Source organism: Pseudopipra pipra, chromosome 10 (genome assembly GCF_036250125.1).
Source record: "Pseudopipra pipra isolate bDixPip1 chromosome 10, bDixPip1.hap1, whole genome shotgun sequence".
Classification (NCBI taxonomy): domain Eukaryota; kingdom Metazoa; phylum Chordata; class Aves; order Passeriformes; family Pipridae; genus Pseudopipra; species Pseudopipra pipra.
The window spans coordinates 21,746,070-21,772,767 of NC_087558.1; the positions used below are offsets into that span (position 1 = coordinate 21,746,070).

At 51.4% G+C, this 26,698-nt stretch overlaps 1 long non-coding RNA gene across 11 annotated transcripts in view; it reads right to left on the reverse strand.

The window, feature by feature from the left end:
- Positions 1 to 23,400: 23,400 nt before the first annotated feature.
- LOC135419816 (uncharacterized) overlaps positions 23,401 to 26,698 on the reverse strand; it is a 61,979-nt gene continuing 58,681 nt past the window's right edge. For 8 of the 11 annotated variants that reach the window (XR_010433167.1, XR_010433172.1, XR_010433170.1 and 5 more), the window contains 2 exons: positions 24,719 to 26,142; positions 23,401 to 23,616 (listed from right to left, as the gene is read on the reverse strand). This is a non-coding gene — a long non-coding RNA (uncharacterized LOC135419816). The remainder of the gene's footprint in view (positions 23,617 to 24,718; positions 26,143 to 26,698) is intronic. The other 3 variants (XR_010433168.1, XR_010433169.1, XR_010433166.1) reach the window with 3 other exon arrangements.

Sequence of the window (26,698 nt, forward strand, 5' to 3'; positions counted from 1 at the left end):
AGAATAGGAAAATTTTGGCAGAGGGAAAAAATACAAGCAGAGGAGTCTGTTCTGAACAGATCTATGCTACAAACTGACTTCTCAAAGGAGGGGCTCCAAACCCTGTTCCCTCATCCACTGAAAGCCAGCCTGGCCTGTGCTGTCCCTCAGAGGACCCCTCTGATACTCCCACCGCAGGGAGGGTCAGGTGAGCAAAGTTTTCCAAGCTCTCCCTTAGAATCGTGGGATCCCACAATAGTTTGGGTTGGAAGGGACCTTAAAACTCATCCCATTCCATCCCCTGCCATGGGCAGGGACACCTTCCACCAGCCCAGGTTGCTCCAATCTGACCTTGGACACTTCCAGGGATGGGGCAGCCACAATGTCTCTGCTCAGGCAGGAGCTGCCATGGACCTACTCTGCCTTGCAAGAGCAGGAGGGTGTAAATCCATCATCCTCCCTTTTCCATGGGGAAAGAGAACATTTCCCTCTCCGTTTTTTCCTGCCCATCCTCAGATGGACACTGATTTCCCAGTCCCTCTGGGAGGTGCAGCAGGACCACACAGCCCAGGACTATTTTACCTGTGTTTACCTGTCCTTCACTTGTAATTAATTCCTAAACCACAGCAATTCTTTACAAAGTACAGAATATCCAGCACAACAGGAAGGATCCCAACCCCAGGAGTGCAGGGGGACCCTCAATCCCAGCAACCCCAGGAGAGGAGGGACAGCCCCAAACCCGGGCAAACACAAAGTTGCCTTAATTAGCGCTCCTGCTGCTAATTAGCTGATCCCCAATGTCTTCCCACAGCCCCTGTGATTCGTAATTGGGGTGTTTCCAAGAGTCTGGAGCCAAAAGGAGTTTATTTGCTTCCCCCACGTTCTGCAGCAATCCTTAATCACCACGTCTGCCAGGGTCGAGTGTGTCCCTCATTAGCCTCCAGAGCAGGGTTTTCGTGGCAGTCTGGAGCCCCTGAGATCAAAGGGATCAAAGGTAGAGCGTGAAGGGGGTGGAAGACACATCAACAACTCAAACCCCCCAGATTTATTGGCAGCACGGGGCCTTCAGGGGGCTGGGGCAGCCACAACATCCCAGTGGACAACAGGACAACTGGGGAGGTTCACTGGGGGCCAAAATGCCCCGTTCAGAGGCAAAATTGGGGCTTTTTTGAGGTGACAAATAGCTTTTCACAGCAGACTTGCTAAAACTGTTGTACTTTCCAAATTACCACCAGCGTCAGTGTGGCTTGGAGAAAAACTAACTGGTTAAAAAGGTGTGTGTCAGCAATTCCAAAATGCACTTGGGAGTTATTCCTACCAAGGATGGAGTGATAATTTTGCAGAAAAAGAATTAACGAACCTCAGAAAAAAATTTCTCCTTTTCCATTTGAAATGGTGTCTTCGTGGGAAGAGTTTCCCTTTGCCACATCCTGTCAGAACAGACAAATCAAACTCCTGCTTGCTGGACCTGTCCTGGGGCTGTTTCTCCCCATTCCTTGAGGAAAATCACATTGGAAGGGAGGAGGATGAGCTTTCCTCAGAAGAGGGGAAGGGGCAGGATGCCCTGGGGTCTGGATAACCCCATTCTCAAGCTGTGGGATGCAGATGATGATGTTTAAGATCCCTTCTACACTGTTTTTTCCCATGATCCTCTAAACATTCAAGTTCTCAGCCCCCTTTCCAGCAGGTCAGAGGTGCCTCAGCCTCCTGGTGCCCTATGAAGAGCAGGAGTAGGAAAACAGTTCCTTTTCCACCCCAAAATCCTGCCGAGGGCAGGCAGGGGCTCTCCATGCTGGAAGGGTTTATTTGAGGACCCTTTTCTAATTAATATGCACAGGTTTGATTATTCTCTCACCTGCTGTGACTTGCAAGTCCCATCCATTAAAAAATCCCCCCAGTTTTCAAATAAATCCGAGGCCCACTTTGGAGCTGGGAGCTGTACATTAGTCAGGCTCATTTGCCTATGAACATGAAAGTCCCTTCCTATTTATCTCCTCATTTGAACTACATAAATAGCTCACAGCAAAACCTCCTCATCTTTCCAACACTATTCCAACAAATAGCAGCCTTTGAAAAAAAAAAGAAAAATTAGCGGCGGGTAATTATTTTTTGCGGCAGATACCGAAAATGATAATTTCTTAAACAATTACTTTGAAATATTAACAATTGTTCTCTAAATTCCAATTTAATCCCTGATATGAATTATAGTTTGTCAGATCTGGGCTTCTGAAACATTTGTTCCTCCAAGAGAACAACAAAAAAATTCCGGGGTAACCTTTCGCCTCCGCGCCCCCCGAGCGCAGCCAAAAGCCTTCGCTCTTGTTTTATCAACACAAATAATTAAAACACAGGAGAGTGTTCGGGATTTATACAGTTGTTTTTGGCATCTTATTCATATTTATTTGATCTGTAAGATATCATTTTAATTAAAAGCTCGCTCCTCTCTCTTCCTCCCCGCTCTTCCCAGAGAATAAATTATTTATAACGGCCTCGCCGCCGGCACGGAGACACCGCTCGGAATGTGGGATGCTGGTGGTGGGATCCCACTGGGAAGGGACCTGGAGGGCCATGGGCAGGCCCTGACTGCCTCAACTGCCCGTGGGAAGGGCAAAATCCCTGGGGTAATGTCTGGGTCCATCATTAGGGTCATAACCCTGATCCATCAGAACCCAGGGACTCGGGAAAACCCCTCGGCAGCATTTTCCCCTTGAAATAAAGAGGTGTTTAACCCTACCCCTGCCTCAGCTGTCCTTGGGAAGGCTAAAATCCCTGGGATAATGGTATCAGAACTCAGGGAAACCCCTCGGCAGCTTTTTCCCCTCGAAATAAAAAGGTGTTTTCTTCCACATGAGGGTTAAACTTGATTAAAAACCTCTCTCTGCTGGGGTTTGGGGCAGGGGTTGGGATTATCCACACAGGCTCCCGTCAGCAGGAACTGCCTGGGAGGATCAATGGGATGCTCACAGGACCCCAGTCAGCAGCTGGGAAGTCTCTTGCTGAAGCACAGTTACTACAAAGACCTTTTCATCTCATTTTTCTCTTCTCTGCCTTTGCTCCCCATCACACAACCTTTCCTCGCTCCTCTTCTCTTCTCTGGGCTTCAGATGCCAACTCAGAGCACTGGGTTAAAAATAAAAAAAAAAATGGATTTTTTTTTTTTAATTATTCCCTTTAAAGTCTGAGGGCTAAATCTAGAGGAGACTTCCCACTGAATACAACCCTTATCAAAGCCATCCTGAAGCCTCTGCAATTCAGCTGGAGCTTTCCCAGGCCTGGCTGGCTGGCATTTGCACTGGGAAAAGAGCTGCTGTCAGAATCACGGAGTCCCAGAGTGGTTTGGGTTGGAAGGGACCATAAAGCTCATCCCATTCCACCCCCTGCCACGGGCAGGGACACCTTCCACTAGCCCAGGTTGCTCCAAGCCCTGTCCAACCTTGCCTTGAACAATTCCAGGGATCCAGGGGCAGCCACAGCTTCTCTGGGCAACCTGTGCCAGGGCCTCACCATGCTCTGAGTAAAGAATTCCTTCCTAATATCCCACCTAACCCTGCCCTCAGACAGTGGGAAGCCATTCCCCCTTGTCCTGGCCTTGTCAATAGTTTCTCTCCATCTTCCTTGTAGCTCCTTCAGCCACTGCAAGGCCACAATCAGGTCACCCCAAAGCTTCTCCTCTCCAGGCTGAACAATCCCAACTCTCCAGCCTTTCCTCCCAGCAGAGCTGCTCCAGCCCTCTGACCACCTTGGGGCCTCCTCTGGACTCTCTCCAGCAGCTCCATGTCCTCCCTGTGCTGTTCCCCAGGGCTGGAGCAGCTCTGCAGGGGGGTCTCCCCTGAGGGGCAGAGGGGCACAATCCCCCCTGCCCTGCTGCCCACGCTGGGGGATCAGCCCAGGGCACGGGGGGTTCTGGGCCGGGCCATGTCCAGCCTCTCCCCCACCAGCCCCCCAGGCCCTTCTCCCAGGGCTGCTCCATCTGCTCCTCCCCAGCCTGGAGTGATCCCGGGGCTGCCCCGACCCAGGTGCAGCACCAGCCCTTGGCCTTGTTAAACCTCAGCAGATTCCCAAGGGCCACTTCTGGAGCCTGTCCAGGTCCCTCTGGATCCCAGCATTCCAAGGCAATGGGGTGCCCCAGTTTGCAGACCTGAGCCTTCAGCACATCCCAAGGGCCAAAGATCTCAGCATTACTGGGAAACATTGCCCTGGTCCTAATTAGGCTTCTCTGGGAGTTCTGATGGGCTTTAAATGCAGCTCCCAGTTGATGTTTTTAAGTCAAATTATCCTTTTTTAATACCCACATTGATAAGAAACTGCAGGTCAGCATTTGGGCTGAGCCCCCATCCCTTCCTTCTCCAAGGCTGCTCTGACAACTCCGTGGCCACATCGTTCCCTGATCTCCATTCACAGAGACTCTGATTCCATAAACGAGGCAAAAATTCCTGCCCAGCATAGGTCACCTAATTAAATCCTGGCACCTCGAATTCTTTCTGAGCTTTCCCAGCCATGCAAATGGAGCACTGGAAGCATTTTCATAAGTATTTATGAGGAACCACGAGAAGATCAACCCAAGCCGACAGTTGAAAGCAAGGGGTGGTTTGAGCTAAAATTAACCACCCTGCCTGTTGGTCAGAGGGCTTTGTGCCAGCAGAACAGCTGCCCTGGCCCTTTTGGGAGCTTTTTGGAGTTTACTTTTTCACACAAGGAGCTGGAGCTTGGATGCCACTGGTTTAATGTGAGGGAAGAGGCTGGTGAGGGATCAGCTGGACCTGGACATGGTGATGGAGGTTACAGGGACCCTGGGGGGAGGATCAGGGCCATGGGGCACCTGGTGGGGGTTTGGGGAGATTTTCTTCCCCCTCAAAGGCAGCATCAGTCAGGGCAGAGCTGGCCCTTGGGTCACTGCCAAGCTCTGGGGTGTTCCCTTGCAGCTCCAGGATCAGGGGTGCAGTGTCTTCTCCCAGAGTCCACATGCTCCCAGTGCAGAACAGAATGGGAGGACAGGGGGAAAAAAAAAACAAAACAGTAAAAAAATCCCCTCAGGGTTAAATTAATGGGGCTCTGCAAGGCAAAATTCCAACCCTGAGCAATGTGAACCTCCAGGGGTGACCAGACCCTTTAGAACTGCCCGTGGAGGCTGAGGAGGGACACACACGTGTCTCCATGAGCTGTCACTGTTTCCCAGCCTGGATCAAAGCCCACTGGAATAAAAAGAGGGAAAAAAATCAAATTAAATCCTTCTCATAATGTCTCTGAAGTAATTCCTTTAGGAGGTGCACAGGCAGGATTAGGGTGAGGAGCAGGGCAGTCACACAGAAGATGCCTCTGCTCCCCACACGGTCTGGGGATACCAGTTCAGCCTGGAGAAGAGAAGGTTGTGTGGAGACCTCACAGCACCTTCCAGGATCTAAAGGGGCTACAGGGAAGCTGGAGAGGGACTGTTCATCAGGAACTGGAGAGACAGGACAAGGAGTAAAGGGTTCAAACTGAAAGAGGGGAGATTTAGGTTAAATATATGGAAGGAATTCCTGGCTGGGAGTGTGGGGAGGCCCTGGTACAGGTTGCTCAGAGAAGCTGTGGCTGCCCCTGGATCCCTGGAAGTGTCAAAGGCCAGGTTGGATGGGGCTTGGAGCAACCTGGGCTAGTGGAAGGTGTCCCTGCCCATGGCAGGGGGTGGAATGGGATGAGCTTTAAGGTCCCTTCCAACCCAAACCATTCCCTGATATTCTATAATATATAGGTACAGCCCAGGCTGAGAACTCCCCTGTAAGGCACTGTGGGCATTCCCTTCCCTCCTCACAGCTCTCCCATGGGAAGCAACACCCCATCCTGGATCAGGCTCAGCCACACCACCTCTCCCACATGTGAGCACAATCCTGAGCTCTCTTTGGAGGAAAAGGCAACACCCCCTCAGAGCAGCCCCCCTCCCCAGAGTGGGTGTTCCATCCCACACCAAGCCCCAGAGGGGTATTTCTCCTTGGAGAACTTTTTCCAGCTCGGTTTGCATTTATTCTGTTTATTTTCCGTGTTTCTTCTGTTCACCCAACTCCCCTTTCCCCCTTTCTCACCAGCCCCAGCCTCCAGATCTCTCCAAATTTCCTCAAGGAAAGAACCCGCTTTCAAGCAGGTCTAAAACAAACAAGGTCATTGGAAAAGATAAAAAATAATGAGTTCCTTTCCACGGGACTCCTCACTCGTCTCTCCCTCCCCCTCTCCCCCCTTTCATCTCCCTCCAGAAAAAAGAAAAATAAATCTTGACTGATCCCCTCGGAGCTCTGCCTCTGGATCCGCCCACCATGCTCGGCGTGGCCGCGCCGCAAACGGCACAGTGGCCTCAGAATCCATGAAAATCAATTTATTGCCCCTTCCCCCAGAGCTCCCTGTTCCCCCCCACCCTGGGAGCATCACATGCCACCCCCCTGGGCAGGCTCAGAACGCTCAGTGCCCTCCCATGTGCTGTTTTTTCCCGGTCTATTTTATTTTTTCGAAGCCTCGGGGATTTGGAGATTGATGAAAAGTCTCCGAGCTGGGTTTTAAATAGTTGATTAAAGAGCAGGCAGCGGAGCAGGAGAAAGTAGGAGGGAGCTCTTGGGGCATGAAGATGCTTTTGGCCAACCTGTGCTTGGTGGTTCCAGCAAGATCAGCCCCCCCAACCCCCATGGCTTGGTCACATCCCTTCTCTGGGCTCTTTAAAATCCCACAAAAAATTCACAAACCCCATTTTTTTTTTTTGTCATCAGAAAACAAATTTGTTCCTCCATCCGTGAGAGAAGAATAAAAAAGTTCTCAAAGTTGAACTTTTTCCCTCTGCCACTTTTTAAAAAGGAATATTATTCCAGCTAATGTTCTGAAATGACATTTCGGGCTGCAATTGAATAAAACATTTCATGTGATCTAAAATTAATCGGGGTGGGAAGGAGAAGGGTTTATTTTGGGAGGAGGAAAAAAAAAAATCAAAGGGTCTGTACTTTGCATTGATCCAAACCAGTTCTTATTTGCATTTTTTGGTGGAGGATTGGGCAGTGAGCTGAGAAGTTTTTCATTTGCCCAGCTCTAATTGGAAGCCCTGAACCGGTGAGTTCTTTCCATTTGCAAATGCAGAGCGTGAGGAATCCCAATGGGAAGAGTTTGGCCCTGTTCCTGCATCCACTGGATTGGCTGGATTGCTGATTTTAGGCCTGGGATGACATGTGGGGTGGGGAGGAGGGCAGCAAAGCAAAGAAAATCCATTCTGTCATCTTACCCTCTTCAAGGTGATGGAGGGGCTCCTCCTCCTCCTCAGATTTCCTGAATCAAATCCAAATATCCACTTTAATCACTAATGCCACATCATGTTTTACCTAAATCCTGTGTTAGTGTCAGCAGTGGAGTTTGGAAGCAGCTCTGGAATGGCTGGTCCAGCCCAACCCTGTGGTCTTGGGGATATCTCCAGGTGTGTTGAACCCCCTGAAAGAAGAGGTGGTTGGACATTCCCAGCTCTGAATTAACACTGTCAGTGCTGGTCTCTTGAAATATATTTTAAATAAAATCATGGAATTCCAGAATGGTTTGGGTTGGAAGGGACCATAAAAATCATCTCATTCCACCCCCTGCCATGGGCAGGGACACCTTCCACTAGCCCAGGTTGCTCCAAGCCCCTTCCAACCTGGCCTTGGACACTTCCAGGGATCCAGGGGCAGCCACAGCTTCTCTGGGCAACCTGTGCCAGGGCCTCCCCACCCTCCCAGCCAGGAATTCCTTCCTTCTATCCAATCTAAATAGGATAAAAAAGAAGTCCCTGTTTGCAGCCGCGCTGGTTTGGTCACTGTTGTGCCAACGCTGCCAGGCTGGGGAGCTGTCCAGCAAAACCAGGCTCAGGGACACCAGCAACTGGCCCCCAGAGCTTGGGTGCACCAGCCAACCTGAGACAGTCTTGGGCTCAGCTGTGGTGGTTGGCCATGTCCAAAGGAGAGTCCCTGCCCTGCAGAAGCAGTGGTGTCACATCTCTGGTTGGACACCAAGGCACCCACTGCCCCAAGCTCATCCAAGCCAGCCCAGAATGCAAAGTTCCTCCTCTTCCTCCCTGATGCCCCCAATGCCCACCTGGACATGGGCTCTGCAGCAGCACCTGCCCTGGGGGTGGGGAAGGCAGGTTGTCACCTTGTCACCTGTTCCCCCGGGGGGGGACTGGCAGGGAGGGAGGGCTGGGTAACCACCACGGAGGGCAGAGAATGGGAAACCTGAAAAGCTTTCCATGAAAATTGCTCTAAGAGCACTGCAGAGAGGGGGAGGAGAGGGGAGGGGGGGGGGGGGCAGAGAGCAGCTCCACAGCTGTTGTCTTTCATGTCCTTTAAAGCTCTCGTTATGTCAGGGTTTTAATTAAAATGTTTCTTAAGAGGCTGCTGGGATTTCCTGCTCCTCGTCCTTGATGGAGCTCAGGAGCGTCGGGAGCATCCCAAGGCTGGGGGAGGGATGGGGAGGCAGAGCCACGATGCTGAGCCCCCCAGCCACGTGTGGAAGGCACAGAATCCCCCCTGCCCCAGCCTCCCATGCACAGGAAAAGGAGGGATGCAGGAAGAAAACCTGGATCAAGCTGATCAAGCCCCTTACACGGAGCAGAAATAGCTCCAGATCCCCATGTTCGTGCCTTGCTTGGGCTCAGTTTTACTGGTTGTTGCTCTCTACCAGCCCCTGGCTTAAGGCTGTGCTGGTGGGTGAGGAGCCTGTCCACACCTGGAAATGTAGACCTGTGTAAAACTCCTCCTTTCTCCTGGTAAAACATGCCCTGAAAGCCTCGCCTACGAAGAAAGGCTGGGCTTTAATCCCAGCCGGCCGGAATTTTCTGCACATTTGTAAAAGAAATGATCTTTCTGGGCTTAGCCAGAGCAGTTATTAATGTTTTCACAGCAGAAGAGACACGCACTGCAATTTCAGGACCTGCTGGTGATGAATAATGAGCACCTAAAAAAAAAAAAAAAGATAAAAAAATCAGCGTTTGTTTATAGGGCATGGGAACAGGAAGGCAGAGTCACACCCAACACTTAAAAGCACTGTTTCACCCCCCAAAAAAGCTGCTCAGCGAGGAGGAAACCTTCTCCCAGTCCCCCTGGCTGTGAGACTGGCTGGAGTGAGGGGCTGTGCTGGTGCTAATGGGTGAATGATGGCACTGAGATGAGCAGGGCTCTGCTCCAGCCGGGGCTTTGCACAACATCACGGTTCATTATAGAGGAACGCAGACACCCGGGCAGGATCCTAACCTAATGAAAGCCTTATTTGCCAGAGTAACAGTTCATTACTGGACTTGCTGTGCAGTCTAAACCCCTAAGGTGGAGGGAAAAAAAAAAAACCTCCTGTGGGCTGCCGGATGCGCAGTGAAATCCTGGCAGGCTCGGACATTTGCAATTCTGCTGCCTCTCGCTTTGCAGGAGGGAAGATGCTGCTTGCTCAGAATTGAAGGGGGGTTTTAGGACTCTGGGGGGGGTTTTTAGGATATGTGTGTGGTGAAACACAAGCACCAGTGCCCAGCCTGGTGCTCACCCTGGTGCCACAGACAGGTGGGAGCTTGGAAGCTGAATTGAAACACATTTACAAATAGGACAAGATGAGCTGGGAGAGCTGCTGAGCCCCAGGTTCCTGAGCCCTCTACACCTTTGTCTCCCTGCAGGGATCTCAGCTTAGCAGGCTGTCCTGGAGACAATACCTGGGAGCAGGATGAGGGCAAGGATTAGAATTTCAGAACCCTAGCGTGGTTTGGCTTGGAAGAGAACTTAAAGACCATGTTGTTCCACCCTCCTGCCATGGGCAGGGACACTTTCCTCTAGCCCAGGTTGCTCCTACCTGGCCTTGGACACTTCCAAGGATGGAGTAGCCACAGCTTCTCTGGGCAACCTGTGCCAGGGCCTCCCCACCCTCACAGGGAACAATTTCTTCCCAATATTTAATCTAAACCTCCTCTCTTTCAGCTCAAAGCCACTCCCCGTTGTCCTACCGAGGGGCTCTGCCCTGTCACTGAGGAGACTTTCCAAATCAGAATGTGAGAGAAAGGGGAGGATGAGGTTTCCCTCCCCCCATCCTGCAGAGTCACATCCCTCCTGCTCCCCAGGACAACCATCACGGACTGCAGGCCAGGCACAACCTGCCAGGAGCCTGCAGAGGCACGGCTGCTGAAACAGAGCTGCTCAGCCTGGCTTCCAGCAGGAAAAGAAGGCAAAATGTTGTCATCTGTGCCTTTTCCTCCCCTCATCTGTTCATAAATAGAAGGGAAAAATAGCAAGACAGCCAAGTGAGAGCCTGTCTTCAGAAGCACATGCTGGGATTCCAACCTGGAAAGAGATGCACTCCCAGTGAAGTGCTGCTTTCACCCCAGCCTGGCTGAGCACGAGCAGTGTGGTGGGAGCAGAACGTGAGTCCAGCCCAAAACTGTGGCTGCTTCCTCATCCAGGCCACCTCCAGGCTCTGCAAGCTGCTGTTAACCCAGGTGCCCCAACAGCAGATGTAAAACATATTCACTGTAAAACATGATCACAATCTCCTCTGAATAAAGAGAAGGGGAAAAAAAGAAGGGCAGTTGTGGAAAGCACCAGTCACTGCTCAGGCAGACGGACACAGAAAGACTTCCCTGGTTCCTATTCCAGCAGAATCTGCCCTCCATGGTTTTCATGTGGCTCAGGAATCTGTTTCCCTGCATTGTCTGAGGACGTAGGAGACAAAGTCCCAGTGGCTTTTGGTGAGAGCAGAGCTATCCCACAGGAGATATAAGGAAGGCTCCTCACTCCCCCAGGTCTGCAATGCAGGCCAGAGCAATTCCAAAGGTCTGGATCTTGACTCTGAAGCCAAGAGGGCCATCAAAATGCAATCCTGCAGGCAGAGAGCAGCAGGTACACACTGCTCCTTCACTTTACAACCACCTCCCGTCCTCTTCCAAAGCATCAGCTACTCCTGACAGCCAGGGCTGTTTAACAAATGAGGGCTCACTGTCGGAAATTTTGTGAAATTACAGTTATTTGTGCTTTTTCCAGGAAGGAAGAGGGCTTGTCTCTGCCAACAGCACCGACTGCAAGTCATGAATTTAGTCTAAAAGGTGTCTGTGCTCTCGATTGTCAACAGGATGAAAAAACCTCCCAAGAACTCCTGAACTCATCCCTCACAGACACCCCTCTGGGACAGGACAAATGGCCTTCTGCAAGGAGGAACTTGCTTGTGCCTGGAGTGCAGAGAGAGCTCAAATGAGCACGCAGCTGATTCTGCCAGGATTGGTGAGGGGAGAGGAATCCCAGCCCATATGGTCAAACACATCACTTCTTCCTCCTTGACACCCTTCACAATTATTGGTAGCACCTCCTCCAGCTTCCTAATGCAGAGTGTTATTGAAGGTGTCCATCACTGCAACAGGGAGCTGGGCTGGAAATAACAGCAAGGAAGGAGAGCTCCTGGTGAGCCAGTGGAGCCTCCAGGCCCTCAGAGCCCTTCCCCAGGGGCATTTTGTCTCTTTTCTACCCTTCTCCCCAAAATCAGTCTCTAGGCTGAGCCCAAGGGAAGTGCAGTGATCCTTCTGCACAGTCAGAGGTGACAAAACACCCCGAACACACGTTTACTGATATTGCCATTAAACCAACCCATCTTTCCTAGTCCTATCCAGCTATAACTGGGATCCTTCTCAATCAGGGATGTCAACACCAGCTCCCAGCAGAGCTCAAAGGAGCCAGGAAACAAAAATTAAATCACTCCTGGCTTTCAGTGAACAGGCTGAGCGTGATGTGGTGATGAAGGAGGGAAACAGGGATCAACAAACCACGGGAAACAGAGCCCTGGGCCCCTCACTGAGAGTGCCTGGCTGGTGGGACCTCACACATCCCCCAGCTGGACATGCCCTGAGGTGGGCAAAGTCCTGCTAGAGCCAAGGAGCCATCCCTATCCAGGGGTATTTCCTGGAGCAGACCCAAGTGCCAATGTCCACACGAGGTCCAGAGGGGAACAGAACACTCAGGATCCAGGAAAGGAGGTACCTGCTGGAGCTGTGACCTCCTCAGTGCTGTCTCCAGGCAGATGGAAGAGCTGCTCCACACACAGAGCTCAGGATGGTGCCTGGTGGTTTCTGCACGTCCCAAAGTCAAATCACAGGACACAAAAACAAACCCTCAATGTTCTCATCTCCACCTCCACCGCAGGCTTGAGGGGTGAGTGCAAGTGAGGCACTTCTGCCTCAGTTTCCCCTTATGTAAAACGAGATTAACTGCATCAGACCACCTTCAGAAACCACACAGGGTTCTTTGAAGAAAAGGGAACCTAAAACTGGTTGGTCTATTTATAATATTTGCAGGTAATGGCATGCTAATACGATTCATTAACACTCAGACACTGCTCATTAGTGTCTTTTCACTCTTCCTTGGCGAGGCCCATATTTCTATTTTACACATAATCTGTGTTATTAAGCAGTTTCTTAATGGAAAAAAAAAAGTTTTCTCTTCCATGCATGTTTTTTTTATAAGTCCCCTCGAATTTAATTAGGCCCCAGAAGGTTCAAGGAAGTTTGGGGATGTATCCAAACTTCAGAAAACTCACTTGGAACTCCACCTCCACAGCATTTCAGTTTTCCTGATCACTGCTAGGTGTTCCATGTTCTTCCTCCTCATCATGCCAGACTATATAATTATTCTGGTTTCCAAGATCACAGCTATCCTGGGGAAGAAAAGGGCTTTTGTAATATCTCATATGTTCCAGCAGGCAAAATCCTGGCACCAGCCCCTGCAAGGGGCTCTGCCCACCCTTGGAAAAGGACAACATCCTTTTTCCACCCCTTGGAAAAAGAGAGCAACTGAGCAGGACTTGTAAAGTCCTTCCCAGCTGATTTTCCACACTGAAACAAGAAACCTCCTGGGAGATGGATTCTCCTCCTGGACTCAGCTCTCCTTGCCATGGGATGCTGAGGCTGAACCCCAGGACTGCAGAAGCAGTTGAGGTTCACTTAAGCCAGGCTTGATTCAGCACTGGAAAAAGGAAATTAAAGCCTTTTATTTGCAGCATCTTGATTGGTATTCCATGTCACCTCAAAGCCATCAGTGGAAAACTCAGCATCCTCAGAGAAACACACTTTAGGTTGGAAAAGCCCCCTGAGATCATCAAGTCCAACCATCTTCCAGCACTGCCAAGGTCACCCCTAACCCACGTCCCCAAGAGCCACATCCACAGGGCTTCCAAACCCCTCCAGGGGTGGGGACTCCACCCCTGCCCTGAGCAGCTGTGCCAATGCCTGACCATCCTTTCCAGGAAGAAATTTTCCCCAATATCCAACCTAAACCTCCCCTGGTGCAACCTGAGGCCGTTTCCCACCATCACCTGAGCCTGGATCACATCCCAGATCCCAGCTCAGACTTGGTGTGGCTGCACCACCACTGGGACACTTCTCTGCTCGCTGGAGAAAACATCCCAAACGTGAGCAGTGGTGACCCTGCAAGGCCCCACATGTGTCCCTGGATCTTCACCACTGTTCCCAGTGCTTGTCCTTCCCAGGACAAACACCCTCGAGCTCTCTGAGATGCTACAGAGGTGCCACAACAGGGGCAACACACCCTTGGAAACCCTCCCTGTCCCTGGGATCTGCACTGGGGCCTCTCAGCTTCTTTTCCAGCTCCCAGGCTTTCCTCAAGCCAGCAGGATTTTCATTTCCCTGCTCCCCTCCCCGCTGTTAAACCTCCCCTCCCTGCCAGGTAGAGCATTTTGGAGCTGCCATTGCTCCTCATCAGCATAAACCGGTTACTTACATATTGTCCTACTTTAGGCAGCAATTGCAATTTCAACTGTAGCTTTAAACAAATGGGAAAATGTTCTAAAACATGGGCCGTTATTGAATTAAATATTAACATAAATACAGAGCTGAATGAAGCTCTGGATTATTAATTTTAATATTTAATCCAATGAGAAGCCTTATGGCTGTTTTTGGGTGGTTTATCTTCTTTAATCTAATTTCCCGTCAGCACTAAAATTAAGTTTTCTTAATGAAGGAAGGTGATCAGCAAAGTGTCCTCTCGTGGTGCAGAATACCAGAGGCTGGTGACTGTGAGCAGTGAGATAATAAAAAGAGGAAGCAGGAGCAGCAATGATCCCCCTGTGTCGGCATGGCCAGGAATAAAAAGCATATAATTAATATGATGTGCAGCTCTGACGGATACGAGCCAGAGGAGATTAAAGAAAGCAGGTGACCCTTAAGTGTTTATCATTCAGAGAGAAAACAGCACAGATGGTCAGCTTGGAGGAGAGCACTTTTAAACAGAGAGTTCCAAGGCCATCCCTTGAGCTGGGTCTGGGCCCTGCAGCCCTGGGCTGTCCCCATGTCAGCACTGCAGGGGACACCAAAGGCTTCAGGATGAGCAGAGATGTCAGGGAAGCTGCTGCAGAGCCAACCTTTGGGATGATGGTCCTCTTTCCAGCTCCATCTGGGTCCAGCAGCCTTTGAGGGATGTGTCCTGTGGGCTCTTGGGAGGGGCAGAGGAGGGGCAGAGTCTGCGCTCTGCTCTGGGGGGACCAGGGACAGCACCCAGGGAATGGCTGGAGCTGTGCCAGGGCAGGCTCAGGTTGGATCTCAGCAAAAGGTTCTTCCCCCAGAGGGTGGTTGGGCACTGCCCAGGCTCCCCAGGGCAGTGGGCACAGCCCCAAGGCTGCCAGAGCTCCAGGAGGGTTTGGCTGATCCTCTGGGGCACAGGGGGGGACTCTGGGGGATGTTCCTGTGCAGGGCTGAGGGTTGGACTGGATGGTCCTGGTGGGTCCTTCCAGCTCAGCACATTCTGTGGTTCTGTGGCACTGGGGGTGCTGGCAGGGGACGGGGAGCACAGAATTCCTGTCTCTCAGTTGGCCCCAGGCCTGATGTTTCTGGGCCATCCCCCTGGGACAAGGTGGCACAGGCTTCACATCTGGATGTTACCAGTGACATTTGAAGCTGGAGGAAGACAGAGGAAAAAAAAACAAAAACAAGCCAGGCAGGAAAAAGCTTTGGAAAAAGCATTTTTCCAACAGCTGCAGCTCGAGTAAACCAGTCTAGCACTTTTTTATTTACACCAGCTGGGCATCTGGTCCAGAAGCCTGGGAGGAGTTTCCTTTCCTCAAGTGGAGCATCCTTTCTTTGGTTTTTATTTCCATCCAGAATTTAGACATGATCTGTTCTCTGCCCTGAAAACAAAATAACTTGGAGGCAGTTGGATTTCCACAGGATGCATTTTGGTGGGCAGAAAAAGCCCCCTTTTCTGATTTGTGATGTCTCTTGGCCTTCCTTTGGCTTCTTGGACAACTGATGCCTCTCAGTAACTGTGAGATGATGAAGGAGGTGAAGTTCTGCTCTGTGACATGAGCTGGGCATGCAGGGAGAGGGAGAGGGGGGAGAGGAGGATGAGGGGCAGTGGGGAGTGGAGGAGACAGAACAAGAGAGCCCAGGAGGCAATGGATGGCCAGGCTTCATTGGGATTCAGAGGTGTCCTCGTGGAGGAGCAGTCAGGGCTGACCACTGATCCTGAATAGCAACAAGTTTCCCTGGACAGCTCTCTGCAATTATTTTCAGGCAGCTCCATCCATCTGGAACCAGGTTGGGAATGGCAGTGCCTGGGTGGCTCCTCAGAAACCCAAAGCACAAACACTTGTCCAGAGAACCCAAACCCTGCCCGTTATTTCCCCCATCTCTGAACGTGCCCTACAACAGCAACTTCCCAAAAAAACTCAGGGACCCCAGCACCCCACAAAGCCACAGCTCTTGGCATCAGGGAGAGGGAGAAGCCACACCAAGGGCTGCTGGGCAGGTTGGATCAGCGGGTCTAAGGTGGCACAACCCCATCAGAATCATAGAATCCTTATGGATGATTGTTTGGGTTGGAAGGGACCTTAAATTTAATCTCAGGGACACCTCCCACTAGCCCAGGTTCCTCCAACCTGGCCTTGGACACTTCCAGGGATCCAAGGGCAGCCACAGCTTCTCTGGGCAACCTGTGCCAGGGCCTCCCCACCCTCCCAGCCAAGAATTCCTTCCCAATATCCCACCTAACCCTGCCCTCTGGCAGTGGGAAGCCATTCCCCTTGTCCTGTTGCTCCAGTCCTTGTCCAAAGCCTCTCTCTGGCTTTCCCAAAGCTCTGCACACCTCTCTTACCTCCCAGAAAGGCAGTGAGGAGCCTGGCACAGGTATTTTTCTCCCCAGGCTGATGCCAAGCAGAGCTGTGAACGGGAGAGGAAAGGCAGCCCATCCATGCCAGCACATCCTTACGTTTCATTGTTTAAGCTCTTAAGCTGCTGTTTGAATTTGAGCTGTAAAACATTGAACTAATTTAAAAAAAAAAAAAAAAAAAGCAAGCAGAAAGCAAAAAAAATCCTCCTTCAGTCTTCCTTAATCCAGAGAGCAGGGCTGGAGGAATGGCTTTGCTGCAGGGAGGCAGCTTTCTTTAACAACTCCTGCTATTTGCCAGGTAATGTGGGAAGGAGACCTGTCCCTTTCCCACAGCAGGAAATCCAAAGCTGGGTTCTGCCTGGTCCCATGAGTTCTGTGCCTGGTGCCAGTGCTGCAAGAGGCAAAAAAGGCAGGAAGAAACACTTCCGTGCTGCTGCTTCTTGCTGGAGAGGGGCCTGCAGTGCAATCCCTGGATGATACCCCAGACTTCAGGTATTACCTGTCACACAGAGCCAGCAAAACACTCTGACCTCCAGCACATGCCCGTTGGGGGGCTGGAGATGAAAGGCAGCCAGCACAAAGATAGCAAAGCCTGTCTTGGAAACAGTGACATGGTGATTATTGCTGCTGCTGCTGATCACACATAATGATGGCCCAGGAGAGCTCCATGGCCATGGGGGATCGATCGATAACCAGCCCCTCCTGGGCCAACAGGAAACAACAGAGACAAATATCCTGAAATTCCAAAGCAAGTCACTGAGGAGGGTGTTCATACCTCGGTCAGGAACTGGCCATTACTGGTGATGTCTCCTGGGCAGGAAAATAACACAGTTATGGGGCTCCTCTTGCTGTTCTTGTTGATAAGGGTTCAGTTTTTTGTTTCACAGAATCACAGATTGTTTGGGTTGGAAGGGACCTTAAAGCCCATCCAGTGCCACCCTCTGCCATGGGCAGGAACACCTTCCACTAGCCCAGGTTGCTCCAAGCCCCATCCAACCTGGCCTTGGACACTTCCAGGGATCCAGGGGCAGCCACAGCTTCCCTGAGCAACCTGTGCCAGGGCCTCCCCACCCTCCCAGCCAAGAATTCCATCCCAATATCCCACCTAATCCTGCCCTCTGGCAGTGGGAAGCCATTCCCCTTTGCCCTGGCCTTGGAAATAATCTCCCCCCATCTTTCTTTCAGGCTTCTCTCAGGCACTGGAAGGCCTCTCCAGGCTGAACAATCCCAACTCTCCAGCCTTTCCTCCCAGCAGAGCTGCTCCAGCCCTCTGACCACCCTGGGGCCTCCTCTGGACTCTCTCCAGCAGCTCCATGTCCTCCCTGTGCTGTTCCCCAGGGCTGGAGCAGCTCTGCAGGGGGGTCTCCCCTGAGGGGCACAATCCCCCCCTGCCCTGCTGCCCACGCTGGGGGATCAGCCCAGGGCACGGGGGGTTCTGGGCCGGGCCATGTCCAGCCTCTCCCCCACCAGCCCCCCAGGCCCTTCTCCCAGGGCTGCTCCATCTGCTCCTCCCCAGCCTGGAGTGATCCCAGGGCTGCCCCGACCCAGGTGCAGCACCAGCCCTTGGCCTTGTTAAACCTGAGGAGATTCCCAAGGGCCACTTCTGGAGCCTGTCCAGGTCCCTCTGGATGGCCCCGTCCCCCAGGTGTGTCCCTGCACCCTCAGCTCGGGGTCAGCTCGTGGTGCAAATCCATTGAGGGTGCCCCCAACCCTCTGTCTGTGTCATTAATGCAGATATTTAATTACCCCCAGTCCCAACCCAGTCCCCTGTGGGGCACAACGAGCCCTGGGCTGAGGATGAGCTGGGAGCAGCCCCTGCCCACACTGCCCAGCCTGGCCCCAGCACCCCCTGTGCTTCTGTGCTCTCCTGGCACAGACAGGTGTGAAAAATCTGGCAATCACAGGTGGGAAATGGGCTGTGGGAAAGGCTGTCACTGCTTGGAGGACAATGGGAGGAATGACAGGCAGCACTGCAGCTGCTGAGAGCTGGAGCAAGCTTGGGAAGGCAAAGGGGTTGCGTGGTGATAAAGCCAAAGTCGTGGGTTCAGTCCCCATATGGGCCATTCACTGAAGAGTTGGACTTGATGATCTTTGTGGGTCCCTTCCAACTCAGAATATTCTGTGAATATCTGTGGATCCACAGCAGACTGTGCTGAGCTCTGTGGAAAGGGCTCCAAAGAAAGGTGGGAGCATCTTCCCCAAAAAGCCAGGAAGAGCCAGGGCCATGCCTGGGAAGGAATAGAGCTGGGACAATGAAACCAGGGGACAATTGCAGCCAGGTTCTCCCAGCTGTGAGCTCCATGCAGGCACAGCCTTGCTGCTCCTGTGCTGGCAGAGCCACACAGGGCTGGGCTGAGTCCCAGCCAGCCCCCAAAGGTATCCAGTGCCTCCCCTTGTGCAGCACAGGCGTTCCAGCAGGATGGAGTGGTGACTAACCATGCCTGGCACCCTGGCAGACCCCAGGAAACCTTGGGGAGCAGAGGGAACCTGCAAAACAACAGCATGCATGAGCAGCTGAGGGGCGGTCAGAGGTGCTTTTGGTTTCCAATGATGATTTATTTGCTTTACACCTGGTTACCACCACTAATAAAACACAATTTGCAGCAGCGTTTTTCACTCCCCCTTTTTTTTCCAGGCAGAATTAAAAAAAATTCTCCACTTCAAGAGAGATTTCCCTATCCCTGTCATTGCAAAAAGCTCCTTAGGAAACCTTTTTCACAGAATCCCAGGATGGTTTGGGTCAGAAGGGACCTTGTTTCATCCCCTGCCATGGGCAGGGACACCTTCCACTAGCCCAGGTTGCTCCAAGCTCTGTCCAACCTGGCCTGGAATACTTCCAGGGATCCAGGGGCAGCCACAGCTTCTCTGGGCAACCTCTTCCCCACCCTCTGAGTAAAGAATATCACCCTTATATACATTTTATTTACATTCAGACAAACATTAAGGTGGAAAATTCCTGCTGGGTATGTCTTCTCTTCTGATGGCCTCTCTGCTGTCCCTGCCTGTGGCTATTTCTTGTCCTGCTTCCAGCTTTTCCCTGTCTCGTTTTGCAGGGACACACAGGAGTCCCAGCAGTGCAGCCCTGGGAAACTCAGACCTGGAAGGGATTGATTCCAGGGGCCATGTGTGCTTGGAAAATGGTGTGTGGGTGGGAGAGGGTTAAGCCCCACACAGGCAGCACTGGGCTGGCTGGGAAGTCTCTCCAGAGGGAGCAGATGCCCAAGCTGCAGGTTGGAAGGAAGGGCTGGGAGGAATCTGCAAAGCCAGGGAAGGACCCAGCCTGGCCCAGGGCACTGCCAAGGCTGAGCTGCCAGAGCACCCATGGCACACACTCAGTGCCAAAGGTGCCTTCAGGCTCCTCATCCTCCTCCCAGCCCCTCCAGACAATGGATCCCAGGGGCTGCAGGGCAGGGGCAGAGCAGGCTTGGGGTGTGGGGGGATGAGGATCCAGGTGATCACAGCATCCCTGTGTTGCTCCAGAAGTGGGATCACAGCATCCACGAGCTGCTGGAGGAGTAGGATCACAGCATCCCTGTGTTGCTCCATCAGTGGGATCACAGCATCCATGGGCTGCTCCAGGAGCAGGATCACAGCATCCCTTGTGCTGCTCCAGGAGTAGGATTACAGCATCCCTGTGTTGCTCCAGGAGTGGAATCACAGCATCCACGGGCTGCTGGAGGAGTGGGATCACAGCATCCCTGTGTTGCTCCAGCAGTGGGATCACAGAATCCCTTGTGCTGCTGGAGGAATGGGAAGCTCCCAAGATGACACATTAGGCATTTCTGAAGGTCTCCTGCCCCCCTTCCCTCTCCTCCAGCTGTGCCCCGGGATCACAGACACTGGGATAATCTCTAACACATCTCTCTCCAGACATCCACACCTTCCCAGGACAAACTTCCTCTGCTCTGGAAGGTTGGTACCAACCACCCCCTTCCCCATTTTCTACCTCCTTCCAGGGATAGGCTTGGAAACCTGTGTGTGATGAGTGGCCTCCAGCTGCTGCCCAGCAAGCACAGGGCTGTGTTTCTCCTTTGCCTGGATCGGGGGGATGCCGAGATGGTTTTGCACGTGGTCGCAGAATCAGGAAGCTCCAGCCAAAGAGGTTTTCCCCTAAAATCCCCACGCTGTTCCAAGACACCCCCTTCTCCCCTTCTTTTTTTCCACGGGCTGCTCCGAGGCTGCAGAGATGCCACAGACCACGAGAGGACACCCTCCTACCTCCGACGTCCCCGGCGCTGAACGGCTGGGTAAAAATATCCGTAATAATATTACAGGGACCGACTGGAACACACACGTCGGAGAGAGCAGCGAGAGCGAAACAATATGTTTATCCTCCTGCTCTATCCAGCCATTTATTTATGCAGCAAGTAGCCCTTTAAATATCCAAATGGCAGATCAGGCTGGAATAGGCAGAGCAGGGATTAGGGCCCTGCCTTTGGGGATTTGTGAGTGTGAGAGGGTTCGTGTGTGCGTGTGTGCCTTGTGTGTGTGTGTGTGTTGGGCGACTTTAAAATGGAATAAACCACATTTAGCAGCTAGGTAGCTATGGAAACATCACCAAAATTGTTCTCCCACCTTTCTGCCGCACTGCTTTCCGCAGCCCTGCAAATACTGTCAAGGGAGGACTGAACATTGTTTCTTATAAATAATGGAATGTAAAGAGCTACGGAAAGAATCATTAAATCAGGATCTTGAAGTGGGGATAGTTCAGGGAAAAAATTGTCCAGTAGCTCTAATATTAGTTTCTGATGACTTGGCAGTGATAAGGGATTTCATTTTAATATTTTGTCTGGTTTTTTGCAGTTTATGGAGCGATGCAGGCTGAGCAAATACATGGATCCTGGTGTGTGCACCTGCGGGGAGGGAAGTGTGTGTGTGTGTGTGTGTGTGTGTGTGTGTGTATAAATACATCTGCACAAACACACTCCAAAACGGGTAAGCACAAACAGAAATGTATCCACAGCATTTCCATGGTTAAAAAGCAAAGGACTTCACCTGCTTCCCAGCTTTTCCCACACGCTGCAGCCACAACCGGAGGCAATTCCAGCTCTGCCCCAGCCGGGCTCCCCAGTTTCTCTGCTGACCTCTGGATTTGCTGGTAATCCTGCCCATGGCCCTCCTGGAGCACTGCCAATCTTGTTGAGGTATTTGGAGGCTGAGAAGGCTGGTTATATATCACAGCTGATTTTTAAAGAGCCTTTAAAACTGGGAATTAAATCTCAGCCCACCGGACTCAGCCGGAAAACGCTCGCTTGTTTTCGCTGGGGTCAGGATTTAATCCCTGAGATGCACGGAGATTTTCCAGGGCTGAGGAGGCAGGTTGAGTCCATTTAAGCCTTGTAGGGCTGCAGTTTGTCCCCAGGGTGACAGAATGATGTACAATGGCACGTTCCTGCTACCTGGCTTGAAGGACCCTGAGCCGGAGGGGCTGGCAGGGAATGGCCAGGACAAGGACAGGGAACACTGGGGGCCTTGCTGTCTTACAGTGGCCACGGGAGTCTGGTCAGGTATGCCCTGACGCCCCCAAATTGATCTACTTTTTGGGTGCAAACTGTCAAATGCAGAGCCCCAAGGCTGGGGTGTCTCTACAGCATCAGCCCTGGTCGAAACAAAGGTCCCTCCAGCCCCACCTCCACCTCCTCCAAGCCACCCACGACTTTCTGCCTCTCTTTTGCTCCTTCAGCCCTCTTAGATCAAGGTCTCCTGGTCACTTGAGGTCCTGCTGCCACCACAGGCAGCTGTGGTTTCCTCTCACACCTCACCTTGTGCCTGAGACACTCCCAGCACCTGAGCCCTGTGGGGTGCTCTGGGGACTGACCATTCCCATCCCACCAGCTCTGCTTCCCCCCTCCGTTCCTTCCTCTGTAACTCCCTGGCCTCTGTCCCCAGCCTCTCCTGGCACTCTGGATTCAGAGACTGGGAGCAGATCCCTCTCCAGCCCAAAGTGCTGTTGCTTTGACAAACCAGAAGGATGGAAAAACAAAACCCTTTATTGTCTATTGTTAAACTTTACTGTCCAATGTTTTAATAAACAGCCGAGTTCTTCCTCCGCTCATTAAACCCGCAGTAAAGCAGGATGGAGGCCGGTTTATGAGATTCTATCTGCACCACCAACATACAAATGGGAGGGCTTGGCAGCTGCAAACAGCTACTCCCAGTTCCATGGCTTCCTGCCCACTCCAAGGGCTGGATCTGCTGCTGCTTTGGAAGCACAGCTCATTCCTGCTCCTGGGAGGGACCTCTCCAGGGCCCTCCTCAGTCAGTCCTCCACTGAACTCCATATCCACATAGTGCCAATATGTGGATATTCCTACTCATTCTGCTCCCAAGAATGAGTAGGAACTCCTCCTGGAGAGGACCAATGGCACACAGCACCCCAGGATGGTTTCAGACAGGTGAGCTGAGCGCTGCTGTTCACTCCTGATTCTCTGGCAACTCCTGGCAGTGTTTTAATGCCCACGTTGGGTGGGCAGGGGCACACTAGAAACTTTAATTCCCCCCCCTCCCAGCTCCTGTTGTCCCCACAGCAATATAGGGGGTTCATGAGGAGCCTCAATAATTCACTGCATGGGAACCAAACCAGCTACAGAGAGAGTTTAAAAATAGTGACCCCCCCGGGTCTGGGGGGACAGGGATGGGACAGGTCTCACCCAGGTGGGTGCAGTCTGATGCTCCCCCTGCAGCAGCAGGTTCTGCCTCAGCTCTGCAGCACCAACCCTGGGACACTGCTTGGTGGACTCAAGTGCCTGGAGAAACTTAATCCCTCTGTTATCTCTGGGATGACTCATGTTTGCTGGAAAGCATTAGCACCCTTTAATCTTTGTTTTCCCAGGCCTTCAGCTGTTGGTCTTGTGGACTTGAACATGAGCAGTCATGGTGGTCCATCACATTCCCTCTGAGTAGCACCGACTTCTAAACACCTTCCAAAAAGCTTTCAGCCACTTTTGCTCTGAAAGAAATAATGATCATCCAGCCCCCCATCCCCAAAGTAATTTTAATAGCTCACAGTTGTTACACCAGCTTTGATTATCAGCAGTGAGGGTCTCTCTCCTCTGCTGGCAATACATCCCAGGTTTCCTTCTCACCACCATTTGGGGGCTGTTCCAACCCTTTGTCCAGTCATAAAATTATTAGCACATTATCCCTGGGCAATGACTTGTAATTGTCTATTTTTATTACTCAATAAACAGTTTGAAAACCAACCCCCAGAGTGAGAATAGAAACCAGCTTACTACTTACACATTCAGAACCGATGCTGCAAGTAGAGAGGGTGAAGGAACACTGAAAGGTACCAAAAAAGCCAGAAAGGTGAGGATTTTGTAATTTATTTTTTTTTAATAATTAATGGAAAACGTGGTGTAGGACATTTGCAGGAGAATGGGAGAGAAGAGGGAAAACCTTGAGAAAACCTGCAGGGGAAAGTTGCTGGAACAAATTTCCTTGATAACATTTTCATGTTGGAACATCACACCATCATACCTGGCTCCCAAATGTCAATATTCCCACGTGAACACACCTGGAAAGCCTTGGAAAAGAAAAACACAGCAGTTACCTGACACAGTACAGCCATAGTCATTCCAGCTCTATTACAGCTCTGTATTCCCAGCTAGAGCCATATATTCCCAGCTATAGCTGGGAGAAGGGGCTTTGCTGGAGGAAGGAGATTGTTCTAAATGAAATAGAGATGCAGTTTACTGAGAGCAAAAACTAGTCCTCAGTCTCAGCCTTAATTGCATTATAAATAGCCTGGATGCTTTCCTTCCATCCACAAGCTCGTTAAACCTCCAAATATATGTATGTACAACCTCACGTTCTCTAAACATTTCTATTCAGCTTCCTGTTTCAGTGTGACATTTTCTATTTCAAAGTTGACCTATTTTGAGGAGTAGGAAAATTAACTGAATTCCCCCAAATCAACACGCTTCACTAGGGGTTGAATAAAATGGTGGGAGGGGTTTTTTTTTTTCCTCCTTTTTCCAAAGAAATATACTTCTCTCTGGGAACTACCAGAATGGATTTTATTCATTCATTTGAATTCTAGTTCAGCCATGGAACAGAAAAAAAAAAAGCCCACCCCCTACACAATTTCCACAGCAATGATTTCCAGCCTGCTTTCACATTTCAAATTAAGCTGATCTAATCTATCCCATGGATTTGGGATACAGGAATCTGAAGTGTGACTAGGGATTGATAAATCGAGCATTGGGTTTTGTCTGAAACAAAGGTTTCTTGGGGAAATGTCCTCAGCCAAAGAACTGTCCCCAGCCTGCTCTGTCCTGCTGGCCATGGATTTCTCTGGATCTCCATCTCTGTGTTCATTGGCAGCTCTGGAGATGAAGGGGAGTAGAGAGTTTGTAGCACAGGCCAGTCTGACAGGCCAGTCTCTGGGTGAATTAGGTTGAAATTGGATATTGGGAAGAAATCCTTCCCTTGGGAGGGTGGGGAGGCCCTGGCACAGGTTGCCCAGAGAAGCTGTGGCTGCCCCTGGATCCCTGGGAGTGTCCAAGGCCAGGTTGGAGCAACCTGGACTGGTGGAAGGTGTCCCTGCCCATGGAGGAGGTGGAACAAAATTATCTTTAAGGTCTCTCCCACCCCAAACCATCCTGTAACTCTGTGAATTCACTCACAAGCTCTCATTGGAAGGTCAGGGCAAGAAGACACAGCAGGAGGTTTTCAGGGTTTTTTTTGAGCTATCCCAGTGCCATTCTCCTATTCTGCAACAATGGGCTGGAAGGGGAAAAAAAATCCGTTTGGATTCCTATTTGCACATCTCAGAGCTTTTGCTCCAGGCTGCCTGAAGGCTGTCGGACAACTCCGTGCTCTCACCAGGTTTCCTTGACAATGCCTACAAGATTTTGTTTCTAAAGCCAGCCTCCAAGCACAGATCTCCCCTGCACAGCAGCCCCTGCAAACCAGCCCTCGTCTGAAGCCTCACTCGCCAGGGCGTGTGAGGAGCGAGATCTGTGCAGCTTCCCGAGCGCAGAGCTCTGAACTCGCCCAAACTTTTCACAAAAGGTTGTGTTGGGATCGCTCGGCAATCAGTGCATGAGCTGCTAATGTGCAGCTCGTGATTGCCGGGAGCAATCACGGGGGCCGGGAACAGCGGGATTCAAAGGGAGATCAGCCACTCGCACAAGGTAACAAGGACATCTCCAAACGAGCAGCTATTGAATTGGGACCGGGAGCTAATTTCTCCCGAGGGAAGGTTATTTGTTAACGGCCTCTTGAGGAGTTTCTGATAGAGCCGAAGGAAGGGCGACGATTCCTCCTGCCACCAGCCCCCGAGGATTATTCATTCTCCTTTGGAATGAAAACTAAAGCTCCTTACAGGAGAGGGACAAGGACCACAGGCAGCAGCACAGATCACAGAACAGGCTGAGCTGGAAGGGACCCACAAGGATCACGAGTCCAACTCCCAGCCCTGCCCAGGGCCACCCCCAGATGCTTCAGGTTCAAACCCCTGTTGCCTGAGTGAGACAGAGGTTCTCCAGCCTCAGACCAGGGCTGACCCCTCCCTGTTTGGGCTGTCCCAGGGTTGTCCCCCACCTTGCTGCCAACCCAGACCCTGAAGGAAGCTCCATCCCACCTGCAGCTGCTGTACAGGTGCTCAGTGCCAGTCACTGGTACCCACCACCACCTCCATTCCCACTCAAAAATGGCTCCAGCCAAGCAGTAGGAGTTTCAGAGACAGAAAATCCTCTTATTCAGGCAAAGGTGCTGCTTCTCACTCCACTGCCACTCACACCCCTTGTTTTGATAGACAGCTCTGTCACTGGGGACTTGCCAGACCCTTGGTTGGCCAATTCCCAAGACCAGAAACATCACAAATAAGTCAGTCTTTACTTCTTTCCCTTTCCCAGTCCTTCTCTAAATACCTCTGTGAGACCATCAGGCTGAGACTCACCCAGGCCCTGCTCACCTTCGGGCACTTCCATGGGCAAAGTGAGTTTACACATGGACACTGTTCCACTACCTTGGGAAAAGAGTCTCCTTGAAGCCTCCTGGAAGCCTGAGGACATGGCACAGCTGGTCAAATGGAGTGAGTCAAGTCCTGTAAAAGATCAATGACACGAGGTTGAGATGGAGAGGTTCGATTTGGCTGCAAAATGTCCACATCTGTGACTGAGGAGCAGAGTTTTTCCCCCTGGGAAGTCTGATGGGTCACCTCCTCTCCCAAACCACGAGGCCACTCACTGCCCAGGCAGAGCTGGTCAGCCCCCAAATGCAGGATGGAGAGAGTTTAACCCCCGAAAGCCCCAGGTGAGGGGAGCAGAGCCCTACTCTCCACAGGCATCACAACAGGAGCATCCAACCCTGGGGCTCTGCTCCAGACACAGAGAACACGAGCAAAGGCAAGAAGGAAGCTCAGACAGAGCAGTAAAATAAATCAGTGACAGAATCTCAAAAAGAGACAAATGAAGTTGAAATTCGTCCTTGTTTATTTTAATGTTTGGAACGTTTTCCAGGTGATTTATGCCCCCGCTTCAATGTGCTTCTCTCTCTCTTTGTCTCTCTCTTTCTCTCCCCTCACTCTTTTTTTTCTTTTTTTTTTTCCCCTAAAACAGGAAAAAAAAATATTTGGGGAGTTAATTGGATTTCCAGGCTTC